Genomic DNA, 11,639 nt, shown 5'->3' with positions numbered 1-11,639 from the left:
GTTCAGCAGAAGTTACCTCAGAAGAAGCCGGATCCCGGATGCTTCTTAATTCCTTGCACCATGGGCACCACGATCTTTGATAAGGCTCTGTGTGACCTAGGGTCAAGCATAAATCTCATGCCTCTCTCTGTAATGGAGAGGCTGGAAATCTTTAAGGTATAAGCTACAAGAATCTCACTAGAGATGGCAGACAAGTCCATGAAAAATGCTTATGGACTGGTAGAGGATGTCTTGGAGAAGGTTGAAGACCTTTACATCCCTGCTGATTTCATAATTCTAGATACTGGGGAGGAAGAGAAGGAATGCATCATCCTTGGAAGACCTTTCCTAGCTACAGGCAAAGTAGACAAAGGAGAACTAGTCCTGCAATTAGAGGAGGATTATATTATGGTCAAGGTTTATAAACCTCATTCTACCTCAGTTGAAGGAAGCACCATTAACAAATGTGATGTGCTTCAATCACTCCTCTCAGTACAGAGCCCTTAGACACCAATTCTAAGTTTGGTATGAGTCAATCGTCATCAAGCTCTGAGAGGTATGGCACTAAGAAGAAAGTGCCCAAGGGCTAAAGGGATACGAAAATTCTCACTGAAGGCCTCTCACCTGGCCTGAAAGTTGTCTTCACTGACAATTCAGTCATTTTACACACTGTGAACATGAGCCTATCTTTAGAGCATGTGGAGCTCATCCATGAGAGGACAAGAAAGAAGTTCACTGTAAGGGGCAAAATTTTGAGCCCCTATCCATCTCTGTAAGGAGCTAACCGTCAAGCTAGTCACGTTAAAGAAGTGCTTGTTGAGAGATGATGAGAGAACTTTTGCGTTGTCTAGAAATTTGCGGATAAATCCTCGTTGCAAGTATAGTTTCTAAACCTTCAAAAGTCCTTTCATACAAACGTTTTGGTTGTCACAAGTAACAAACCCCTAAATAAATTGATAATCGAGTATTTAAACCTCGGGTCGTCTTCTCAAGGAATTGCAGGGAGGTATGTTCTTATTATTGGTTATGAGTTGTAAATTGGGATTTTGGAAGTAAGGTGCGAATATATTATATGATAAGTAAAATAAAATAATACTAATAAAATCTCTTGGCAAGGTATAAGAACTGGAGGTCCTATCCCAGTTATCCTTATCAATTGTGATGAGAATTGGATTTTTCTCCCACTTTGTTAACCTCTAACTATGAAGATAAGTTAAGTGGATGAATTCCAATTTTCAGTCAACAATGAGTTTGATAACTCTAGAGTTACCAATTATTTAACCAAGACCAAAAGGAAAGAAAATTGTAACTGCTGGAATAAAAATGCCTTCAGATGGGAAGCAATAATCATGTAAATAAAAGAAAGCAATATTAAACTAAAATACCACAAATATCATTAAATAAAAATGTCAATTCTAACACGGAAAATATCAACAGCCAATTGGGCAACATCAATCAAACATAATAAAAGCTTTAGAGTAATCAAAATATAAAAGAGAGATTTAAATAGAAAAAGGAATATTGAACCTGGATCGAGTGTCACTCTAGAAAGCTAAGAGAAGTCCTAAATCCTAGTTTCTAAAAATCCTAATTTCTAATCCTAATCCTAATCCTAAGAGAGAGAGGAGAGAACCTTTCTCAAAACTAATCTAAATCATGAGAAGTGAATTATGAGAGCCTTCTATGAATGGATGCATTCCTCCACTTTATAGCCTTTAATCTGTGTTTTCTGAGCCGCAAACTGGGTAAAAAACAGTCCAGAATTCGCTGGTTTCGAATTTGGCCACGCTGGATTTTCGTCATTGCGATGCGGCCGCATGAATCACGCGGTCGCATCGCCTAGCTTCAGGGAAACTATATCATATTATGCATCAAATTGAAGCCCCGGACGTTAGCTTTCCAACTCAACTGGAACCGCGTCGTTTAGACCTCTGTAGCTAAAGTTATAGCCGTTTGAGTGCAGAGAGGTCAGGCTGGACAGCTTAGCAATTTCTCCAACTTATTGTATTCCTTCCATTTTTGCATGCTTCCTTTCGAACTGGATTTCACTAATTCAAATCATAAAAATAAAGCACAAATAGACTTGTAAGAAGAAAACAGCTTATGAAAGCAGGGAACATAGAATTGAGCACTGAACCCTTAGTAGTGTATATCATTCTAACTTTCAAGTGTCTAGGGTCAATTCTCTCAATTCATCATAATACAACATCTAGCCATCCATTAACCATGTTTTCCACATATTCATGCATTCTAATTTTAAGTACAGTACATATGCATTGCCTTCACTACTTACTTTGGGGCATTTTGTCCCCTTTTTCTTATTTGCTCTTTTTTTTATGCATATGATTAATTTATTGAATGCATGAACATGTCCTAAACATTTTTTTTTCACATTTTCAGAAAATTCTAACATACTGAATTCTCAAACCAGATGTTTCCAAACCCACTCTTCCTCACACTTAATTCATAAGCATTCTCACTAGTCTAAGCTAACCAAGGATTCAAATTAAGGACATTATTATTTTTCGCTTAGAGTTAATAATGTGCTAAAATAAAGAACAAAGGGGTAAAATAGGCTCAAAATTGGTTTGCAATAGATAATGAAAAGGTTAAGGCCATATGGGTATGTAAGCTCAGTGAAACAAGGCCTCAATCATATAAGTGTATGCATACATTAAACAATGGAAATATAGAATCAAGCAAGACAAAGATCACAATTTTAGAGAGAAAAACACACACCAAAAATAAAATATTGGTTGATAAAATGCAACCAATCAAATAGGCTCAAAATCTCACTGGTTTTGTGTGTTCAAGCTTTAAACTATGTTCCAAAATAATATTTCTTCAAACAAGTGTAACAAAAAAAATTTATTCAAATTAGTGAAATTCTCTAAAAATTTTCTTGAAAAAGAAAATATTACTTCAACCAAGTGGTAAAATATGCGTCCTCGGTGCATGCTGAGATGTGCAGGTGGACGGGTCTTCTCCAACTGATGCTTTTTTCCAAGGATTTTGCTGATGGACTTGTTTGTCTTCCCATTAAGAAGCTTTTTCTTTTCCTTCATGGTGGCCATCCTGAAAGAAGAGGGAAAAGAAAAAGTAACCCAAAAAGATAGAAAATAAATAAAATATAATTGGGTTAATGCCAAATGATAAGCGTCTCATTTACATGGTAGCTACAACATGCAAGTGAGAAAATAGTGGAAGGACATGGCAAATCAATGGTGCAAAATTTGCAACAATGGGAAAGAGAGATAATATAAATTTATGTCAATGCAAAAGTAATACAAATATAAAAGATTGGCATTGATTTAAATAATATTACTCAATCAGAATTAAACAAGTCACTAAGCATCAAGATAATACCAGAGAAGAAATAACAGTTGAATAAAAACATTTGAACACCAATGGTAAAAGAATAAATTTAGAAAAATAAAAATATGCAATGAATGAAAGTATGCAAATAAAATAAAAAAAATGAGAGGGAAAAAGGAGGAGAAGAAGAAAAAGAAAGTGAGAAAGGAGAGAGAAGGAAGAAATTAGGATTAGAAAAGAGAGGATAAGAAAATTGGCACTAATCTGGATAGGTTGTGCGACGCTGGTGACGCGGTCGCGTGGTGCGCGATAAGGTTGGGTGACGCGGACGCGTGGGGCACGCGATCGCGTGACTCGATGGGAAGCAATAATCATGTAAATAAAAGAAAGAAATATTAAACTGAAATACCACAAATATCATTAAATAAAAATGTCAATTCTAACACGGAAAATATCAACAGCCAATTGGGCAACATCAATCAAACATAATAAAAGCTTCAGAGTAATCAAAATATAAAAGAGAGATTTAAATAGAAAAAGGAATATTGAACCTGGATCGAGTGTCACTCTAGAAAGCTAAGAGAAGTCCTAAATCCTAGTTTCTAAAAATCCTAATTTCTAATCATAATCCTAACCCTAAGAGAGAGAGGAGAGAACCTCTCTCAAAACTAATCTAAATCATGAGAAGTGAATTATGAGAGCCTTCTATGAATGGATGCATTCCTCCACTTTATAGCCTTTAATCTGTGTTTTCTGAGCCGCAAACTGGGTCAGAAACAGTCCAGAATTCGCTGGTTTCGAATTTGGCAACGCTGGATTTTCGTCATTGCGACGCGGCCGCATGGATCACGCGGTCGCGTCGTCTAGCGTCAGGGAAACTATATCATATTATATATCAAATCGAAGCCCCGGACGTTAGTTTTCCAACGCAACTGAAACCGCATCGTTTAGACCTCTGTAGCTAAAGTTATAGCCGTTTGAGTGCAGAGAGGTCAGGCTGGACAGCTTAGCAATTTCTCCAACTTATTGTATTCCTTCCATTTTTGCATGCTTCCTTTCCATCCTCTGAGCCATTCCTGCCTTATAATCTCTGAAAACACTTGACACACATATCAAGGCATCTAATGGTAATAAGAGAGGATTAATAATAAGCAAATATAAGATCAAAGAAGCATGTTTTCAATCAAAGCACATAATTAGGAAGGCAAATGTAAAACATGCGAATAGTATGAATAAGTGGGTAAAGAGTTGATAAAATCCACTCAATTGAGCACAAAATAAACCATGAAATAGTGGTTTATCAGGAGACAACCCAACCATAATTAAAGTTATTTCTATTTTTCATTAAGTTTATTTTAATTATCTCAGTTTAATTTTCATATTTGTTAAAGTTTGTGATCTTGTGCAGTAGTTAGAACATAAACAGAAATAGTCAAAGCTGAAAACAGAACACCCTGGAGCAAGTACCTTGCTGGCGTTGAACGCCAGATAAAGAGGCTAGAGTGGCCATTCAACGTCCATGAGGAGTAACTTTGCTGGCATTGAACGCCAGCCAGGAGCATGAAGCTGGCGTTGAACACCAGCCAGGGGGCAGAGATTGGGCATTCAATACCCCAAAAGAGGCAAAGACCTGGCGTTGAACGCCAGGAAGAAACACTCCAATGGGTGTTTAACACCCTAACAGGAGCACATAGCTGGCGTTGAACGCCAGCTAGGAGCAGGAGCTGGGTGTTCAACGCCCACAAGGGGGCAGGGAACTCGAATTCCCTAGCCTCTCAGGATTAGTGGGTCCCACATAATCTCCACCTACGCCACCTTCTTTTCTCTTCTACTTTCACTCTTCCCCACACACTCTTCCCTATAAACCCTCCACTAATCACATCCATATCTCTTCCCAAAAGCATCATAACCCCTACCAACTACCCACCCAATTCCCACCCATTCATTCGAACCCCTACCCAAACCCACCTCTATATATACCCCTTCTTCCTACCCTGCATACACTAAAGCCCTACTTGGCCGAATCCTCCTCTCTCCCTCCATCTCCACTATTCTCTTCTTCTTCTACTATTTTCTTCTTATTTTGCTCGAGAAGGAGCAAAGATTTTAAGTTTGGTGTTGGAAAAACCTTGCTTTTTGGTTTCCATTCACACTTATGGCACCCAAAGTCAGAGAATCCTTTAGAAAAAGGAAAGGAAACATTGTTGCTTCTACCTCCGAACCTTGGGAGATGGAGAGATTCATCACCAAAGCTCATCAAGACCACTTCTATGAAGTAGTGGCAAAGAAAATGGTGATTCCTGAAGTCTCGTTTAGGCTCAAAAAGAATGAGTACCCAAAAATTCGACGAAAAATTCAGAGGAGAGGTTGGGAGGTTCTAACCAATTCTATTCCGGAAGTTGGAATCTTGATGGTGCAAGAGTTCTATGCTAATGTGTGGGTCACTAAAAACCATGACATCTAGTGTGAAACCACATCTTAAAAATTGGAGTACCATGGTTCGAGGGCGACCCTTCGATTTCAGCCCGGAAAGTGTAAAGTTGGCGCTCCATCTGCCAGTAATGCAAAGAGACCCACATCCTTACACTAGGAGAGTCAATTTTTGATCAGAGGCTGGACCAAGTCCTTTCAGACATTTGTGTGGAAGGAGCTCAGTGGAAGAGGGATACTCAAGGCAAGCCTGTCCAACTAAGAAGGCTTGACCTCAATCCCATAGCTAGAAGATGGTTGGAATTCATCCAACGCTCTATCATCCCTATTAGCAATCAGTCAGAAGTGACTATTGACAGAGCCATCATGATTCATTGCATTATGATTGGGAGTGAGGTGGAGGTACATGAGGTTATACCTCAAGAGTTATACAAGAAAGTTGAAAAGCATTCCACCTTAGCAAGGTTGGCGTTTCCGCCACCTTATCTGTCCTCTATGCAATTCAGTTGGAATCGTCATAGAAGGAAACATCTCCATTGAGGAGGACAAACCAACCACTAAGAAGAGGATGGAGCAAACTATAGAACCCACACATGTACCTCAACAAGAGCATGTGTAGATGCCTCAACAAGACATCCCTGAGATGCTTCAAGGGATGTATTTCCCTCCCCTAAGGCAATTGGGACCAATTAAATACTTCTCTAGGAGAATTAAGCTCTAGCATGGATCAGTTGAGGATGGGACATCAAGAGCATTCCACCATCCTCTATGAAATAAGAGAAGATCAAAAGGCCATGAGAGAAGATCAAAGAGCCATGAGGGAAGAACAACAGAGGTAAAGACATGACGTAGAAGAAATCAAGCACTCCAGTAGACCCTCCAGAAGGAGTAGTAGCCGCCATCACTAAGGTGGATTTCTTCCCTTAATCCCCTGTTGCCAATGTTATTTTTCTGTTTTCCATGCATTTTATCTTATAGTTTGTTTCTAGTGCATGATCACCTTTATGTCTTAAAATTATGAAATATTCCATGCATCTCTCACCTTGCTTAAAAAAAATTTAATTGAAAAAGAAAAGAGAGATACTTGAATTTTCTAGTTATATATTAAGAATATTTCAACTAATTGATGTGGTGGCATTGCTTTTATTTTCTGAATGTATGAATAAACAGTGCATAATTGATGTTGGAGTTAAAGAATGTTGGCTCTTGAAAGAATAATGATGAAATTGAAGTGTTATTGGTAATATGAAAAATCCAAAAATTGATTCTTGAAGCAAGAAAAAGAAGCAAAAAGCAGAAAAAAAAAAGAAGAAAGAAACATGCAAAAAAAAGCAGAAAAAGAGAAAAAGAAAAAGCTGATACCTCTTTAAACCAAAAGGCAAGAGCAAGGATCCAAGGCTTTCAGCATCAATGGTTAGGAGGGCCTAAAAGAAATATCTTAGCCTGAACAGTTCAAATGAGCTGCTTCCCTAATTATATGCTTTTGGTGTGAAAGTGTCAAGTGAAAAGCTTGAGACTGAGCAGTTAAAGTCATGTCCAAAGCAAAGAGTGTGCTTAAGAACTCTGGACACCACTGGTTGGGAATTCTAGCAAAGCTAAATCCCAATCTGAAAGGGTTCACCCAGTTAAGTGTCTGTGACGTTTATGTATCCGGTGGTAATACTAGAAACAAAGCGCTTTGGGTCACGACCAAGACTTTAAAGAAGTTGTGTTCAAGAATAAAAAAAGAACTGAACTAGAAGAATCAATAGTATCATCTGGATTATAAGTTCCTAAAGATGCAAATTATTCTAAGCTTTAATGGAAAGTGAGATGCCAAAACTGTTCAAAAGCAAAAAGCTACTAGTCCTGCTTATCTAATTGAAACTGAGCTTCATCGAGAACTGAAATTTATTGTATGCTTCTCTTCTTTTTAATCTTACTTTGTTTTTGGTTGCTTGGGGACAAGCAACAGTTTAAGTTTGGTGTTCTGATGAGCGGATATTTTATACGCTTTTTGGCATCATTTTCATTCTCATCTCCCTTTAAGGTCTTCTTCTTGAGAGGAAGCTCTTCATGAACTTAACATAGGGAGACATATGCTCTAGAGCCTCAGCAAAAGGAATATTGATCTGCATCTGTTTAAAGACTTCCAAGAACTGCGAGAACTGCTTGTCCCTGGTCTCCTTTTGGGGTTCTGGGTGTGTACCTTGGTACCTGCAGTCTCTTCTGTTTCCTCTGACCCCTTGTCAACCTGTACTTCCTCCATTGTTTCTGATTTAACTGCCTCTGTGACAACTTTATACTCTTCTCTTGGATTAACCACTGTGTCTTTCATGCATAAAACTGTGAGTAGTCTTGGAGATTTCAGCAACTATAGAGGCTAAGTCAGGAGTACTCTAAGATTGATGGATGCCTGCTGTGGCTGAGAGGCTTGAAATTGACGGCTGTTGAAATTACTCTGATTGAAACCACCTTGAGAATTATTAAAGTTCGGTTGTCTCTGAGATTGGTCTCTCTACCCAAAGTTGGGGTGATTCCTCCATCCCTAATTAAATGTCTTAGTATATGGATCATTATTGGGATTTCTGGATGAGTTGCCCATAAAATTAACCTACTCAGAAATATACTGGCCATAGTCATAAGTCTCACCTTGAGGGAAGCCGTCACTCATGTCATAGGAGGTTTCTTGAGTACTAACAGCTGAAACTTGCATTCCACTCAAGTGTTGTGTGATAGCACTAATTTGCTAAGACATAACCTTATTCTGAGCAAGAATAGTGTCTAGTGTATCTAACTCCATGACTCCCTTCTTCACAGAGGTCCTCTCAGAAGAGTATAAATACTGGTTATTAGCAACCATCTTAATTAGCTCCATGGCCTCATAAGGGGTCTTCTTCATGTGGAGTGACCCTCCTGTATAGTTATCTAAAGACATCCTTCTTGTTTCAAAGACTCCATCATAGAATATCTGCACTTGAATCCAGTCTGAGAACATATCAAGAGGACACTTCCTGAGCATCTGATTGTACCTTTCTCAAGCTTCATAGAGAGACTCTCCCTATCTCTACCTCAAGGTCTGAACATCCATCCTCGCCTTAATCAACTTCTGAGGAGGAAAGAACTTGGTCAGAAACCCAATGACCACCTTGTCCCAAGTGTACAAGCTCTTCTTGAGGTGAGTATCAAGCCACTACTTTGCTCTATCTCTCATAACAAATGGGAAGAGAAATAGCATGTAGACGTTGGGATTGACCCCAGTAGTCTTCATAGTATCACAGATTTGCAGAAAATTAGCTATGTACAGGTTGGGATCTTCCTGTGAAAAACTGCGAAACTGACAGTTTGCTACACTAGAGAGATCAACTGAGACTTCAGCTTAAAGTTTTTTTACAGCAATAGGGGGCACAGAAATGCTATTTCCATAAAAATCTGGGCTAGGAGCAGTATAAGAGCCAAGAGTCCTCCCAGGTTGCCCATTTGTATTCGGATTAGCAACATTGGGATTGATTACATTGTTGTTAGGGTTGCCCTCCATGATAAACTCTTCAACTTCTTTCTGAGAGTTATCCATGAGACTTTCAGCAGCTGTATAAGCTCTAGCTTGTTGTAAACGTCTTCTTGCAGTCCTCTCAATCTCAGGGTCAAAGTCAAAGAGAAATTATTTGTCCCTGTTCCTGCTCATAAACAAACAACAAATAAGAAAAGTGAACATCTCTACGTCATAGTGCAGAGAATTTCCAGTGAGGTATCCTATGTAAGAGAAATAAAATAAAACAAACAAAATAATTGATAGTAGAAATTCAAAAATTAATAAGGAAAAATATGCCACTAATTCCAAAAATAAAGAAAAGAAAATTAATCAGAAAAAACAAAATAAAATGACTAAAGGGACACCAAATTTAATTTCAGAAATTAAGAAAAAATTTTAAAATAAACTTAAACCAATTTTTCAAAAAATAAAGAACAAAATAAATAAAAATGAAAAAGCTAAAAACGCCTAATCTAAGTAATAAGACAACGGTTAGTTGTCAATCACAGTCAACCCCGGGTAACGGTACCAAAAATTTGGTGCGGAATTTCTATATTCACAAAATAACTGACAAGTGCACCGGGTCGTACCAAGTAATACCTCAGGTGAGTGAGGGTCGAATCCCACAAGCATTGATGGATTGAGCAACTATGGTCGAATGATTCCTTAGTCAGGCAAGTAGAAAGTTATGTTTTGAGGTTCAAAAAGCATTAAACAGTAATTCAAAGAGTAAGAAAACGCAAACAGTGAGAATGATGTGAAATATACAAGAGAAAACAGTTAAAGTTTCGGAGATGTTTACTTTTCCGGATTAAGTTTTCTTACCAACTATTTTAATAATGTAAGATTCATTTCATGGTAAACTGTCAGTGACTAAACCCTAATGTCTTTGTGATTTAGTCTCCTTTAACCTAGTTAACCGCCAATGTCTTGGTCACTTAATTTCAATTAGAGGATTAAGTTCAATTCTAGTTTATCGCCAGAAAAATCCTAATTACCCAAAGCTAAGAGGATTATATGTCACGTATCTCGATTAGTTCAAGTAATTAACGATTTAGGAGGAATTTACTTTCAAGCTATTGTTTAGGTGAGATATCTCTTCCTAGAATCACAAGAATGCAATTAGAATAAGGGTCATTCTTCCGTTCCACCCAGATCATAAAATAAAGTACGAAAATAATCCTTGAAACTGAATCAATACATTAATTAAAATAGAAAAATTAATTAAAATAGAAAAATAATAATCTTAATCTATAGAAATAAACAGAGTTCCTAACCTTAACCAAGGAGGTTTAGTTGCTCATGCGTCAAAGAGAAAACTAGGGTTCCAAAAGTATGAAAGTGCGGAAGAGAGAAGATGCCCCTAAAGGGTGAATCTTTTCTCTTTTATATCTAACCTAATTTGATTTGAAACTAAAATAAATTAAAAAATTCTAAATCTAAAAGATTTTGTTTGTAAATAAAAATAACTAAAATAAAATAAAATAAAGTAACTAAAAGCTAAATCCAACTAAAGATGCTCCAAGAGTGAGGTGAGATCCGGATTGCCTGGCGCTAAATGCCAGCCTTGGCGTTTAGCGCCCTTGAGGGCAGAAACGCTTTTGGTCTCGCTGAGTTGCTGGCGCTAAATGCCAAGCTGGCATTTAGCGCCCTAGTAAGCAGCTTCAATTCTTCTCTTTTCTTGCACAAAACTCTGCCAAATTAATCCGAATTTTACCTAAAATAATTAAAGCACAAAAACAACTCAAAGTAGCATCCAATAAGGATTTTAACACTAAAATGTACTCAGACTCAGTAAATTCTAACTTAAAATAAGCAGAAAATAGGGATAAGATGCTCACGCATCATGGAACATTCAAGTTGATATTTTCATATGCTCCTTGTAAACAACAAGTAATGTATTAAGTGCAAAAAAATATTTAGATGTTGCTATTTATAATGTAATTGTGATTTAGATTACAACCTATGCTTGGGGAGCATATTGTAAAAGTAGAATTTCATCTCCTTGTCCCATTGATATGCCTCCTTTTGGACCTGATTTAGGTAGCTTCTTTTTTTATTTTTTTCCCTTCATCTATAGTTACAAATAATATACAGCTCATGTTTAGACAACAACAATTTCATGAACACATATTTCAAATAAGTAACCTTGCAAACTACTCACCACTGGATCTAGAAAAGTTCTTGCAACATTTGCATTCAAATTATTTTCCTCAACAACTTGATTTTTTGTATGGATCGTTATACAGAGCTGACAATTGAACCCATTATCATTTGGTTTAATGATAATTAAACCCTTGACCAACCTATAATGTCACACTTAAACTCTTAACCATTTAGGTTATATGACAAATCGATCCCTAAAGTCACCATACATATGTGGTGATAGCAAGTCCACTGCTGG

This window comes from Arachis duranensis, chromosome 10 (genome assembly GCF_000817695.3).
Source record: "Arachis duranensis cultivar V14167 chromosome 10, aradu.V14167.gnm2.J7QH, whole genome shotgun sequence".
In the NCBI taxonomy this organism is placed as follows: domain Eukaryota; kingdom Viridiplantae; phylum Streptophyta; class Magnoliopsida; order Fabales; family Fabaceae; genus Arachis; species Arachis duranensis.
This window is presented reverse-complemented; position numbering follows the sequence as displayed.